Raw genomic sequence first — 16,290 nt, 5'->3', positions numbered from 1 at the left:
TCCAGCCGCCGCGGCCGGGATCCAACCGGCGTCTTTCGGGTCAGCAGCCGAGCATCATAACCACTGAGCCACCGCGGCGGCTCTCTTTATTTCCGTGATGGACGATGTAGGCTCGCTTCGCGAAGAGTTTAACCAGTACTTGCTGGAAGCAAGCCCCACAAATGAAGGTGTTGAAGTGATGGACTATTGGAACGACGCAACTGTGCGTTACCCAAGGCTAGCAAATGCAGAGCGTTGTCATTGTTGTCCCTAGCTAATGGCAGCTGTGACGTTGACAGCGTTCTCTCAGCTAAGGTACCTGCAGAGACCAGACAGGTCTCGGATGGAAACCGAGATGTTGCGCATGCAGATGACTATGTATGTTAATAAGGACGTGTAGAACTTCGATGACCAGCCCTCGTGAATAATTTTTTTTTTCTCAAAACTGACCGTTGCCTCTCACTGCGAGTAATAATTACCAAAGAAACGCCAAATTTTGCAATACTTTCTTGAAAGCATCCCAAAATATAGTCATAATTGTTACCCACCGGATAAAGCAAATCGAATAAATTATTAGTTATCGAATTATTATTAGTATACGCTTCCTTAAAGGAAACATATTTATTCGATTCGACGTTTCGATCGGAAGACCGATCTTCTTCAGGAGTGATTTTACATTGTTAATGCATCCCCTTTTATAGGGGTGGGTACAGAACAGGTAAGTGGGAAACACAAAGCACATAGCAGGAAAATACACATAAAAAATTATTAGAGGCAGCGCGACCCGCACGAAAAAAAAATGGGGGGGGGGGGGGGGGGGGGGCGAGTGTTAGGAACAGGGAGAAAATACAACGTCCAGATGCGGCCTCTGCTTTAAGCACCACGGGCTTGCTTATTGACAGGCGTGTCCAGCTCGGAGGTGCTCGACAGGTGCGTGGCCGTGCAACAACTTTGGCAAAAAAAATGTGGGAACTTTTTTCTTCTCCTGGCCGCGAGGGCAGGAAAAAAATAAAAAGTAAAAATCTGACCCTTAACAGAGAGAAACTTCGGAAGAAAAAAAAAGTAAAACAGGGAAAAGAAAACCTTTGAAGCAGTGCTTTTTCTTCCCACCCAGGAATAATGCACCCATGCCCGGATGTATCGGAAGGAATGTAAAAAATGTAAGCTTACATTGTGAAAGAAAAAAAAGAAAAAAAATAGAATGTGGCGTTCGCGGGACCATAAAGTGAGCAGACCCAGGGGAGGGGGGGGGGGGGAGAAGACAAGGCATAAATGTGGCATGCAGAAAGGGGTATGACCTCAGACGACAGGGTCAGTGTTGCTTTGTTTAATTTCGTAGGCCTCTGACCTCGGAAGAGAGGTGAGGGGGCCGTAAGTTTCATTAATGCCATTTTGCACTGTGTTAAATTTAAAAATAAAATATGATTCTCGTTGCTCGCGCTCACGAGTGTTTTTGAAGCCACTCTGTAGTATTGTGGCCTTTCTCGCGGAGGTGTTTCGAAAGAGGGAGGTTGGGGAGGGATTGGGTATGTGAGCGGTGGTTATTAAATCTGAATCGGAAGGAATTGTCTGTTTGGCCTATGTATTGCATTCAACAGTCGCCACACTCGAGCATGTAAACCACGTTGCTGGAATCGCAGTTTAGAACTTCCCGGATAGAATGCTTGAAATTTTAATGGGTGCTTTTTGCCAGTGCCGTGGTTTCCATGTGTTTGCAGACTTGTCATCGGCTTTTTTCGCATGGTGTGAACCCACAGCTCTCGTTTTATTGACTGTCGAATGGACAACATGGTTTTGCAGATTTTTTGGTCTTCTATATGTTACTTGGGGGACCGTTGTGAAAACTTTTGAAAGCCGGTCACTCAGTTCTATGATATTAAAGTGTTTTTTCAGGATGTTGTTAATGTTTGGGAGATTATTTGTGAAGGTTAGTATGAGATTACAGCGCTGTGATGTTGGCTGAGATTCCTTAATGACATGATTAATATAAGTTGCTTCTGCCTTTTTAATGGCATCGTTGATTATAGAAGACGGGTAATGTTGCTTGTTTAGGGTGTCTCGCATGCGATTAGCATTTTCGTGAAAATCTTCCGATCGTGACCAAATTCGTTTGAATCTGGTGGCCTGTGAGTATGGGATTGAAGTTTTGCAGTGACGTGGGTGGCAGCTGTTGAAATGAAGATACTGTTGTCTGTCTGTGGGTTTTTTATATACACTAGTGATTAATGTACTTCCTTCTATTCGAACCAGAACATCCAGGAAGGTAATTTCATTGGTTGAGTAGGTGTGTGTGAAAGAGGTATTGGGATGGATTTTGTTGAATGAGGCGATGAAATGGATGAGTTAGTCCTCGGTTTCTGTCCAAACTATGAATATGTCATCCAGAAAGCGTTTGTAAAAAGCTGGTTTTGTTGGATATGAGGAGAGAAAGTCTGATTCAATTTTGTTCATAAATATGTTGGCGTAATTTGGAGCCATTTTTGTGCCCATAGCTGTAACGCTAGTTTGAAGATAATATGAGTTGTTGAACTCAAAGGTGTTAAGTTTAAGGACCAAATTTGCAAGTGTCTCAGCGGCACTTGGACTAGGGGTGTCTAGAATTTTGTATTCTTTATATGATCCCACCATTGCCTGAATTCCGTCGTCATGTGGGATGTTAGTGTAAAGTGATACCACGTCCAGGGTAACTAGGAAAGCGCCTTGAGGGAAAGTGACAGTGGATAATTCTTTCAGGAAGCGATTAGTGTCGCGTATGTAAGATGGATGTTTCGGAGGTATATGTTTGATGAGCGAATCGATGTACTCCGAGATCGGTTCTGTTATTGTGCCAATACCAGAAACAATCGGTCTCCCTGGATTATTCTGTTTGTGTATTTTCGGGAGCATGTAGAAGCGCCCAGCGGCGGAGTTTCTTGGTGTGAGCGCCTTACCTACTCGCGGTGGTAATTCACCTTCATCTGTTAGTTTTTTGATAGTTTTCTCTACGATGTTCTTTTGCTCAGCGGTCGGGTCTAATGGGAGTTTAGTATAGAATTTTGGGTTGTTGAGCTGGCGGTTGCCCTCCTGAATGTAGTTATCTGTGTCTAAAATAACTATGCCTCCACCTTTGTCGGCGGGCTTAATGACAATGTCGGTTCGTTTGCTAAGTGAGCCTAGGGCGTCACGCTCTTTTTTTGTGAGGTTAGGTGGCCCAGATTTTCGTGTCCCAAAAGCTTGAAGAATCTCCTTTTGTACCGCTTTTATATATAGGTCTAGATGTCTGTCCCTACCAGTTTTGGGTGTCCACTGTTCCTGAGGTTGGGGGTACCGAACATTATTTGTGTTCGGTTTGTCGAAGAAATATTCCCGTAATCTGAGAGTTCGCGAAAAGTTATCTAGATCCTGGAGTAACTTGTACTCGTTATACTTGCCATGGCTTCGGCAGAATTTTAGACCACGCGACAGAAGTGACTTTTCCTCGGGGGTGAGCTGTGAGCTTGACAGGTTAATTATATTTTCCGGAAGGTGTGGCCCTTCGGGTGTTCGGTCTGATGTGGTTATGTTGGTTTACGGTTTCGTTGTAATTGTTGGGTGTGGGTACGTGGCTTGCTAGTTGTAATGGAATTCTGAGCTCTATACAATACTCGACAAGGATGCCATCACGGGAGAATTTAGTAAGTTTTTTCGTCCCAATTTGGTGAGTTTTGTTAAACTTGAAGACCTCAAGTTCATTTACCTCGAATGTTGAGAGTATCATGCTTTGACGCGCCCGCCTCTCCTCGAGTGTTAGTGATGCCAACGTCTGTTCGAAGTGCTCAATTGTTATTTTTAACAGGTTTATGGATGCCTTGAGTAGTTCTGTGCTCCATGCTAGGCGATGGAATTCCGAAAGGTTGCTAATGGATGGGGTATATACATATGTACATGTATATATATATATATATATTAGGGGTGTGCGAATATCAAATTTTTCGAATACGAATCGAATACGAATACTTTATTCCGAATATCGAATCGAATAATCAAGGACAGACGCATTTAACCACTTATTTGAGCACCCAAGAACATCACAGTTCAACTATCGATGATTAAATGAACACAAAAAGTGTGTCTGGCTGCACAAAAAGTATCAAAGTCTCGAACATTATTCTTAGAAGACTGGAAATATCAGACAGGATGGCTAGTACACAGCATTGATTAAGGCTAGCTTGCCATCAGCACAAAAGCGCGTTGCTGGGATGGCGTAAAAGGTTTTCGTGAAGGAAAACCAGCTGCTCCACATGGTCAGGCAGAAGTGGTTCCCTTCTAGCTGAAACGATTCCTCCAGCCACAAAAATGCCCTCTCACTTGGCACTGACCTGGCACGTATTGCGAGGTACTTCGTGCACAGCTCTGACTATGCCAGCTTCGCAGGTATAGCCACCGAAAAGCTCACCACCGCAGTCAGCTACGGCACGGCCCTTGGAGGAATGATTTCCTCGAAGGAAAAATTGGAAAGAAAATTTTTCCTTCATCATGCGCATTGCTCTGGGCGCCGCCATGCTGTTGTGTCTCTGTCGATAGGGCTTGCGGACCGAAATGAACGCCGGTGCTCACAATGAATATTCGGCTAGATACGAATATTCGCATCGAGTCGAATATTCGAAAGGACACGAATACTAGGATTTCGAATCGAATACGAATACTAAAAATACAATATTCGAAATATATTCGAAAATTCGCACACCCCTTTATATATATATATATATATATATATATATATATATATATATATATATATAGGTTGCGAAAGCATGGAGTACTTGACTGCTTACAAGAGTATATAGCGAAGTATACGCTTCGTTAAGGGAAACATATTTATTCGACTCGACGTTTTGATCGGAAGATCTGAAGAAGATCGGTCTTCCGATCGAAACGTCGAGTCGCAATAAATGTTTACCTAAATGAAGCTAAATGAACTAAGCGTTCTTCAGAACTGAAATTGCGTGGATGTTGTTTGGGTTTATCTGAAGTTACAGTAGCATTTTTTTCGCTCCTCCTATTTGAATAATTAGTCGAGATAAATAAATTAACTTTTTAAATATAGCTTGAAACGTTCAGGCATCAATAGGAAAGTTGTGGAGCTCCACAAATATTGTCCAAACCAGGAACTTCCAACGAGATTGATTTAGCGTGGCTGTTTTTATTCGGGAAAAACGAAAGCCCGCGGAGTTTAAAAAATGCCACGTGACAGCGCGCTTCGTTCGTCCGAATGCGCCGCATTTACGGCGCTCTCATCCGTGCTTTGTGAAAAGCATCACTCGCTTCGCGTCTTTCGTGCTGCCCCAGACATGGCTTCGCGTTGTGCTTGGTTCCGAGATAAGCGCCAGTGGGTTCGGGCGGCAGTTGAAAGAAAGGGAGGCTTCCATTTTTCACCGTGATTCACACGACGTTATCAAGCTTGCCATATGTGTCTTTGCTTGTTCGGATCTTGCTCCCAAATTCGAACTCATGAGATTGTCATCGTCCCTGCGCATGCATTCTGCTAACGTGAGAGCGCAATTATCGCCGCAGAAACGGGTGCCGCGCTTTCTTTCAACTGCCGCCCGTGCCCACTGGCGCATATCTTGGAACCAAACTCAACGCGACATGTTGACCGAGGCAGCACTGCAAATTCTGTTCTAAACGTTAGACCACCAATAACAACATCCGAAGTACACACACCAAGTGGAACCAAAGGTTCACCACCGACACCACGGTATAACGCTGCACGGTCACCACTAAACATCACTTTCCTACCTAAACGGTTCTTAAACCTCAAACTCATAACAGATACGGTAGCTCCAGTGTCTGCAAGAGCCATTGTTTTTACACCATCAATAAACACTTCCAGTTTGTTCTTCAACATAAACACGGGCAGAGGTATAATGGACGTCATCGCCAGCGGCCTCACCTTCATCGGCCGCGCCTCCTAGTTTCCCGGAGGCGGAGAGGAAGCACGAAGTCGAGAAGTGACCGCCATTGACGCTGAGGTGTCGGCGTCACACTGCGATCTGATGCAGGTTGTAACGTTTCGCCTTCGTCGTGAGCAAAAACCTGCGCGGTTGCAGCGGAATGCCGACGGGTCACTCAAGGCACGCGGGGTCAACGCCTGGATTAGCCACGGAATCAATCCACCCGAAACTAGCCAGCGTAGCTCTGCAGCTCACCCTCCTCTAAAGAAAGAAGTTCGCTGCCAAGGCCGGCAGTACTTGACGTTTCTGAGGGAGCAGGGGGTCAGCTGGGTCGAGACATCAAGTTTGACAGCAGCACCCGTCTTCCAGGAAGAAGTTGACAGCGAGCGTTTCCCTACCCTACCCGTTTCCCTACCCCGCCTGGACCCTGCACGTGCGACCACATGAAAAGAGTTTGAACGCCGCTCTCCGACATTCCAGCGTCTGCGTGACGTAGACGGCATCCTTCTCTCAATCCCACACGTGACGGGGGCGTGTTCCCAAATGAGAGAGTGTGTGATGGGTGCTACCAAGTCTGGGGGGGTGTTGGTGCTACAGTGAACTTTTCAGGACACTCCTTCCTCGGCAGGCCCGGCCCCCCATGTAAACGCTATAAAACTCGGCGCCGAGTACGGCCGAGTAGCTCCTCACCATCGAGCTCCTTGTCATCGTAACTCTTTTTGCTGAGACGTTCTCTCAGTTGCTGTTTGTACATAATGTAATTTACTTGCATAAAATTCTTTTTGTCTTTCCCGTAACCTCGTCTCCGACCTCCCTCATCCCCTCTCCGGCCCGACCATGCTACGTGATCCGCAACAAGGTGATGAACTCCGGAAATTTAACGAATGGTGCGTGTCCCAAGCGGTCACAGTCGGGGATCGCTACCGGGGCTCGGTAGCCTTGAGCAGTCGGGAAAAGGCGGCGGCAATATCTAGCGATATGTTCTGCAATGCCACACCGGTAACACAAAGGTTGAGAGCGCCAGCGATCGCCATAAGAGTCCTGGCGAACAAAGTCGCGACGTTGGTTGTAGCCAGGCTCTCGCTGCTGACGAACCACGTCTTTAGGGTAGGTGGGCCTCCTTTCCGTCGGCTGGTGGCCATAACGTTGGGAAATATTGTTTCGATCGTCCACAGGCTAAGCGCCGCTAGGTTGAGCACACGGAGTCGACAGGACGGCAACATCTGCCTGCGGTGCAGAACTGTGCCGCGGATATTCTATACGGCCGACGGTGTCCCGGGATCTGGACAATTCCTCGCGCACAATCTCTCGTATCATATCAGCCATAGAATGTGGAGGACAGGCTTCAACACTGGCTATAGAGGTGACATCCGAATTTAGGAGCGATTCGAGGCAGCTTAAAGGGCAACTGAAGAGGTTTTAGAATTCGATGAGTTTAATGCTGCCTAATATACGAAATGTGCTCGAAAAGCCTGCGAAAAGCCTACGAAAAGCCTGCGAAATCGTTTTGCTCTAGCATTTGAAATGGTGACGTAATCTCCGAATAAAGTCGTCGTCGGCGTTCAGCTTCTCTGAAGTGCGCAGCGACGGGTAGAGGGTCCGATAATGACGTCACGTATGACGGCACTACGTTTCCAGCGAAGAAACGGTTATTCCATGGAAGAAAAGCGATGCCATCGAAGGTGAAGCTCACGATGCATTGTTTGGCACCACCTGACGACGGACAGCAGCATGCAGGCGAATGCGGCGGACATCTGAAATTTCGGCAACAATGACGTCACTGCCGAGTTTCCTCTCACTCCCCCCAACGTAGTGAGGATAAGCCTAAACATCGTCGTGGTTTTAATCGACGGTTATGTCGTCATTTTAAATGCTAGTGCAAAAATACTTAGCACGCTTTATCTAGAAGCTTGATAGATTCCAATTCTTGAATAACCTCGAATTCCCAAAAAACCGTTTCAGCTTCCCTTTAAGAGCTTCAAAAGGTCTACAATGTTTTATAACGTCAGCGGTGGTGCTCAGGCTCTCTATGCTAATCAGGAGATTATAAACGTCTTCCGCAATTCATTTAAGAAAATGGCCGACTTTGGCCGACTCTTCAAGCATACTGGAATTCAGCATACTGGAGACAATTCGGTACAAAACCATATCCGAACGGTAAAACTTCATGAGCGCAATTTTTATCATGTATGGTAAGCTTTCACTATAATAATCAATATAGCCACAGATCTCACGTCGGCAGGCTTGCATTTTTTTTTGCTATTAACGTTTTTTTCTATTGTCAAAGGCGTTTCCCATTGGTTTTCTATGGCAGACTTAACAGCTTGGTGCGAGCGATGGAAAGAGAAATTGCGGAAGAGGTGGACATCAGTAGTTTTTCTGCACATTCCATTATCACCGAAGATTTGGCCATGAAGAGAGTTGCGGCGAAATTCGCGCCGAAGCTGCTCACGGTGGAGCAAAAGGAGCTTCGTGTTGAAGTCTCACAGGACACGCTGGATTCCCCAAACAGTGACCCCGACTTCATCAACACCATAATCACTGGTGACGAGTCTTGGGCGTACGGGTACGACCCGGAAACCAAATCCCAGTCGTCACAGTGGGAGCATTCCACGTCCCCAAGACCAAAGAAGGCCTGCCAAATGCTCAGCAACGTCAAAGTGATGCTCACTGCTTCCTTGCACTCTCGCTGTGTGGCACACCACGAGTACGCACGCCCCAGGGTCAAACAATGACCAAAGAGTACAACAGGGATGTCCTCCGTCGCCTACGCGCTGTGCGGCGCAAGAGACGGGAGTTGTGGTCAACAGGAAATTGGCGCATCCATCACGACAATGCTCCTGAACATTTTTCGCACTTAAGACTTTTTTGGCGAAAAACCAGACCCCTGTAGTTCAACATGCTTCTTACTCTCTGGATATGGCCCCCTGCGACTTCTGGTTGTTTCCCAAAGTCAAGAGGTCATTGAAAAGAGCGCGATTTTAGACAAGAGAGGACATTATGGCTGCAACGACAGCTGAGCTAAACTGCATTCCGAAAAAGGCCTTCTCGGAATACTTACAACAGTGGCAGCACATCTGGGAGAAGTGTGTTGAGTCCAAAGGAGTCTACTTTGAAGGTAATTAGGTTTCCAACGCTCCAGTTATGCCATTTTTTTTTCTTCGGCCAAAGGTCGGATACTTTTCTAACAGACCTCGTATGCACGCCGTTTGGCTAACCGCTGCTTCCGTTCTTCATCCGTTTCTTCAGCGCGCCGCCGTTTCTTAGCTGCAGCACATCGCTGCAACTTCGCCTTGTACACATCGTCCGACATGGCGTGGTGGATCCGCTAGGACGACTGTACAGTGAACTAGAATATTCTAGGTCACTCTAACGACTGTGACGAGCCGAGCTGGGGCCCTGTTTTATTCTCTCAGTCTGACGTCATCACAGCGAGCGCCTCCTCGCGGCAGCGGCGCGCAGCTGCTGCGCGCGGCGCGGCGTGGTGAATCCGCTAGGACGATCGCGACGAGACGAGTTGGGGCCCTGTCTCTATCGGTCTGGCGTGACGTCATAACAGAGGTCATGCTAAAGGTCAATGGCGGATCCGCCAGGACGACGCTGAAGGCTCGAACTGTGAGCAGTGTTGCTTTCGCAATAAAAGCTGATTTGGGTCCATCGCATGCATTAAAGGGTTATAGGCACCTAATTTTGGTTAAATGTACATGAATCACCGCGACCCCTAAATAATTTATAATTAATTTTATTTTGCCATGCTGTTTCGGCGCAGGTTATAAAAGCCGAACGATGGCTGTGACATGTAGCTGGCCTTTAGGTCACGTGACGCACGAAAAACCTGCAATATAAACGCTGGTACGTCGAACATACCTCGCAGTCGTATACCGCAGGTTAGAGAATGCTTTGATTCACTTGGATTCAGTCTTTCGTCATTTACCCTGCTAGACATGAACAGATAGCCCGGGTCTAGTCAATTACCGCGCTCCATGACAAAAATCGGTGTGTGCATCGACAGCAGAAGAACCAAACAAACAAACAATAATAGCCGTACATTGTTCTCCAATACGCCGACCTGAGCCTATACAATGAGTGGCCACAGCGTGTCGCCGCGTCTTCAGTACCTCAAAGCCTCTACGCCCCCCACCGCTCCAACACAATGCGGATAAGTACTTACATAATTAGGCGACTAAAAGAGCCGTTTTATCGCTATTATCTCTCGGTTACTTGCGTTCGTGATGTGCTCTTCGAGCCGGCGGCTCGAACGCAGATGAAGGGGGCAACGAGTTGCGAGTTCTTCGGAACAGGGCAAATCGCACAGATCAGGATAATGGGAATGGATGGAGGGAGGCAGCCGAGAAGAAGAATAACCGCGAAGAAAAAGAAAGAAAGACTGCGAGGAAATGGCCTACCTTATGGAGAAACGGCGCCTCGGCAAACGACTTGCGTAGCAGCAGACACGACGCAAGCTGCAGACGACGTGGTTGCCTATGCAGACGACATATTGTGCGCGAGCAGACGATTTCGCGAGCGCTGGCTTGGCGGTGGCGGCGATGAAAGCAGACGAAAACGAGCTACGACGCGTTGGTCTCTCCAGACGATGTAGGCGAAACTCTGGAACAACGTATTCCTTTCTTCCATATACTTTTTTTTTCTTATTCCTTTTTGCACCGACATTCAAGGGAGGTGGTATCCGTAGGGACGGAGCAGGCTCGCGTCTTGCGAGCAAGTAGAAACGCCGCGCGTGGGGAAAGAAAGGCGATAAAATGGCTCGAAGCGCTCATGTGTCTCCCTTAGTTAGTTTCCGAGCTTGTCTCAGGGCCGGGAGAACGTTTGCGCGGAATGAGAAATGATAAGAACCGTAAGAATATAAAAAAATAAACTAAGTAAACGAAATACGCTGGCGTCAGGACCTCCGTCACTTCCTTCTGAGATCGACGTATCAGGAAGTGCGGAAACTGCTCGGGCGGAAATTGGGTTATACCGGTCCTTTTCGAAAGCATTAGCGTCGGTCATCGACAGCTCACATAAAAAAAAAAGAAACGAAGAGCATGTTCTTTTACGTTCTACTATGCCATATTATACTGCCGAATGCTGTTGGATGAGCAGAAGACGAGGACAAAGTGTGGAGTGTGCCGCCGTGCCATTAAGCCTGAGGACGTCATCATCATCATCATTTTAAAGAAGCACAGCATCTTCTCTGGCGCGTTTTTCCCGGTATTTGTTGCGATATTCGATGCTTGTATTTGAACAGCGATGCGAGTGTACATGAACTGCCGAAGGAACTCGACGAAAATGAAAAACACCCCTACAGTGGGGTGTTCTACAGTGGGGTGGATTTTAGTGCATTAAAGCTCAGGCGGTGGTTACGCATGGGAAAGCCATGGGGGTCGGGTCAGGATTATTCGATCGGCCAGGGTTGCTTAGCACAGACACCGATATCTCATAATACTGAAATTTCTCCTCTCACTTTACCTTCACAACGCGTTCACAGTGTCCATAAAGGGTGCATGTCGGAATCACGGGTTACTCTTGGAGAGGGTTTTGGGGAGGGGCGGGGGAAGCTCCATCTGAGCCAACGTTACTGAACTGAACTTCTGGTAACGTTGATCTGAGTCATGTAGTTCTTCGACTTTCTTTTTCATTGAGTTCAGCATGGTTTTTCAAAGCAAAATATCTTTTTTTTTTCTTGGGGGGAAGGGGGGGAGAGGGAGGGGAGGCGACCGCCCCGAAATCCGCGCCTGCTTATGAACGTGAATTGTGTGCGTATGCGCTTTTAGTTCTCTGCACACAATCTAAACAGCTGACCTGTGTTTTATATTCTGTGCCCTTATTCCTATTGTTTTCATTTTCTACTGCGCTAGCAATAAATTACTCGGTAGAGAAGAAGCAGTCCTGTCTGCTGGTGAAGCCTCGGAGCAACTCGGGTAAGCTCGGGCAAACTCGACGGGGCATCGCGCCAGCTGTAGCCAATGAGAAGAAGCTCGGGTAAGTTCGGAAAAGCACCGCGCCAGGTGTAGCCAATGGGAGGGCGGCGTCGCGTCAGCTACAGCCGAGTTGATATAGGGTGCAAGATGAAGCACGAGAGACGCGTTTGTTGCGTGCACATGCCAGAAACAAAAGGCGAAGGATGAAGTCTCCGGATGAACATGCACTGCAGCAAAAGGTAAATCTAGCATGAAGCCGGTCGATCTTTCGACAGGTTCCCAAACCGAACGACTTGCTCGGCGAGCTGAATAGCAACGCAAAAGAAGACAGCGACAACATGGGTCAACCAATCAGTAAATTGAGAGATGGTTCGTTCCCTATCTTCGGAGGGGTTCAGACCTTTACAAACGTGGTGATTCGGCGGTGATGAAGGAGGAGACGATCGATTACGCAGATGATGAAACGAAGAAATATATTTGCAGAATTTACAAGAGTGAAAACTGCAAGTTAGAGAAACGAAGTCACACAGACAAATTCAGTAACATTGACTTCAATGAAAAGCAATCTCACACAGAGAAACAACTCCACGCTATCTTACTCATCGACTAAACACATTAGTTGAAGCCTAGGTGCTGTGAAAGTTACGTGCTGAGCATAACTAATAAATGTAGTCAGTAATTAAGGTATTTAAGAGTTGTTTCTCTGTGTGAGATTGTTTTTCATTGAAGTTACAATTTAAGTTGCCCTGCAGTGGGTGTAGTGAGGCTGATAATGGTGATTATGATGACTTCGTTTCTTTAACTTGCAGCTTTCGCTCTTGTAAATTCTGTAAATATATTTATTCGTTTCATCATCTGCATAATCGATCGTCGCCTCCTCCACCACCACCGGATCAACACGTTTGTACCGCTCCGAAGAAAGGAAGCGAACCTTCTTGAAATTTACTCAATTAAGTGGACATATAGCGAGGCGGCAAGCGGAAACAGAGCCGCGAAGACAGTGTAAACTTTGCTAAGCCGGATGCGGAATCAGATTAAGAGCGAGAAAGAAGAGGCGAATGAACAACATGCAGTCGAGAGGCGTACACGTTGTTCATTCGTTGTTCACTCTCTCCAATCCAAACTCCTATATATATATATATATATATATATATATATATATATATATATATATATATATATATATATATATATATATATATATATATAATAGGCGCTGATGAACTCTCTCAAGGTTAGGTTACTTGTAAACATAAATACCCCCGAAAGCAGAAGGTTTGACAGCCGTCGCCGTAGCTCAGAGGTAGAGCACCGGACGCGTAATTCGGAAGTCGTGGGTTCGGATCCCACCGGCGGCATGTGGTTGCTTTATTTTTCTGCTTTTCTAATCAATTATCTTTAAGCGATAACATATTCAGTAATGTTCTAAATTGATCAACACCACAAAATAAATAAATAAATAAAAAAATCCCCTGTGCCCCTTGGTTTCTGTGGCTGTTGGCTTCTTTCATATATATATATATATATATATATATATATATATATATATATATATATATATATATATATATATATATATATATATATATATATCGGTGTTCAATCTCTCCAATCCAAACTCCTATATATATATATATATATATATATCATTATTTTTTTTTTCATCCTCTCCCTGCCCTTCTTGTGGTAGACTCTCCCGGTGTTGCTGTCTCGTGTGCTTTTCTTTTGCCTTTACTATGAACAGGTGAATAGCAACCTTTACCTCCCGATTCTTGGCCGATCCCCCAGTGTGGGTATGTGCCATTCTGTCAAAGGCTACAACAACAACAACAAGTGGCTTCAGAGGCAACCGAACAGAGGGAACGGGAACTCGAATCGCAATGAGAAGCTCAGGTGGTTTATCGCAAGAGGCAGACCGAGGAACGACTGCAAGAACATTCGGGTGCGACTTGAATTTTCCAGCATACAAAAAGGTAGACAAGTATACATAAAGCTCAACAAGGGCAAACGTGCTCGCGCACCTAAGTCCCATTTAGTTTAACCAGGTAAATCGGGACCATTTCTTTTTCTCTTCTCTATGCAACCTTGAAAAAGGCAGTCGGAAACAATGGGCCGTGATCCGAGGCGTCCTGTATTACTTCTAGCCCTGACCAATCACGACAATGAACAAAATCAGCTTTTTAATTTTTGGCTGTATTAAACGAGCTACGGGCATAAAAAAACCTCTCCTCGCGATTAGCTTCTTTTTAGGAAGCAAGAAGAGCTTTCGCAACGGACTACCTGCCGGCACTCTCTTCTCGATTGATATTCAATAAACTGTTAGCACTACCACGCCTTTCATTCCCTAAGGTTATCACCCCCCCCCCCCCCCTCACTTTCCCATTCTCTTGATCGCAAGGCGGTCTCCGCGGTCTTGCGCTCAGCAACAGAAAGAAACGAATGCACATTTAGGCGACATAAATTACAACGCTTTGTTTTATATCTGTCTGGTCCATTATTTCGATCACTTTCGGCCACTCGCTCTTTAGACACCGTGGTGGCGTTGGTGATAAACGGCAGCATTTCGTGCAGCTTGAGCGAGGTTTCGGCCATCGTGTTTCCTCGTTAATTTTTTAAATATATAGATATGGAAGAGTGGGGCAAAATTCGACACTAACCACGGTTTAATTTTTACTATTTGCAGGTATATAAAAAGTATTGTCTAAACATTTCCTATCATCTGTGTCTCACGCCCATCAGATGTGAAAAAGTCAGCTGAAGGGAAACACGTACAGTAAATGACATAATTTCAAAAATTTCATGGACACGGGGCAAAGTGAGGAGGCCTTCCAAAATAAAAGCAGTACTCATCCTCGCCATGAATGCGCACAAATTAGTCTCGTCATACATCAAGACCATTTTTTTTCGGCTAAAATTTTATACTTGGGCCATATTTTAATCCTCACAGGGCAGCGTGAAAAACGGCTAGGAACATAAAAGCAACACTGAATACAGGACGGGCGCTGTCTTGTCTTTTTCGGGCCTATTCGAATGAGAAACACTGTACCTGCAGACCGAAGAAGACACTGTTTTGTCACACGACCTATTAAAGATATGCAGTTCTACAGCCACGGGCTCCGCGTGTAGCCTGGCAACGCGGTGTTTTCGAATTTCCTGCCTTCAGCGCAACTTTCTTTTTTATATTTCAATGTCAGAGCTATTGTTCTATCGTTTAGCCCCGTTGAAAGGGCGTGCGATTTTTTTTTTTTTTCGATTCGTAGCGCGTGACCACCAGGCTTTGAATGTGAATGTAAGCCAGACCCGAAAAAGTTTGCTTCATTGTCATTGCGTTTGCAGGACAAAGTGCGACACTGAGGTTCACGAGACCTTACAACACAGCTCATGCCTTTCATATTCTCTCTGTTTTATATACTGTTTTGTGGCGGGCGCTTTCGGGAACACTGAAACGCTTCATGGCACCGGCGCTACTTGCATCTCTCCAGAGCTTAAATTTATTCATGTATTCTGCGCGGTGGTCAGCATTCACTGTTTTACTTCTGTACGTTCGGGTGATTCTGACAGCGGCAAAACAAGGATAGAGTGCAAGCCGTAAAACCGTTATCCCTCCAGAACATCACAATGTCCCGATTTGCGGTTTCTCAGGCTATGAGGGACGCCGTAGTGAAGGGCTCCGGAAATTTCGACCACCTGGGGTTCTTTAACATGCACTGACATCGCACAGTAGGCGGGCCTCTGGCATTTCGCCTCCATCGAAATACAACCGCCGCGGCCGGGATGCATTTAGCCTGTTGCTAAACGTCCTTAAACTTTGCATATGATAAGGCCAATAACCAGTTGTAATAGCTAAATATTTACGTCAGTATAAGACGCCAGCTTGCTGGGGCTGCACAGTTAAGGAAAAAAATGTGGTTGCAGAATTTCGCTTTTTCCACCACTTTCTCGTTCACCGTGTTATTTTGCAATTTTTTTTTAGTGCGTTAGCTCTACAGATAGTAGATGAGTCCTTTAGAGAGGACTCCCCGCTCCACATAAGTACACAGTAGGATACAACTCAAGAACGGAGCGGCAGATGCTCCTCAAAGGAGGCCTTCCAACCAATGGCGTTTACCGGCTTTCATGATGCCGCGGTTATTCTGATGAAACCGCGGTTATTGCCCATTCATCTGCCGTATCCTGCGATTTCACGGTACAGTCGGATTGTCAATAAAAGAGTGCCTTTTCCCCGTCAAGGACACCCTTCCAGCCAATGGCGTCGGCCAATTCTCATGAACCTGCTAGTCTGACAGCGCAGAGAGCGGCAGATCAAAGAGACTGGTCCCCTCTCTGCATTGTCGCGCTACTCACGCTACCAGGTTCATGAGAACCGGCAGACACCATTGGCTGAAAGAGGGTCCTTCGACGGGGGAGAAGCCGCTGTTTTCTTTGGAATAGCGCATTGGCGGGCTAGTCGGTTCTTTTGCACGGTTAGGGAAAAGCGC

The sequence above is a fragment of the Amblyomma mixtum genome, chromosome 8, assembly GCF_055824585.1.
Source record: "Amblyomma mixtum isolate Tamu chromosome 8, ASM5582458v1, whole genome shotgun sequence".
Taxonomy (NCBI): domain Eukaryota; kingdom Metazoa; phylum Arthropoda; class Arachnida; order Ixodida; family Ixodidae; genus Amblyomma; species Amblyomma mixtum.
Note: the sequence above shows the minus strand (reverse complement) of the source record.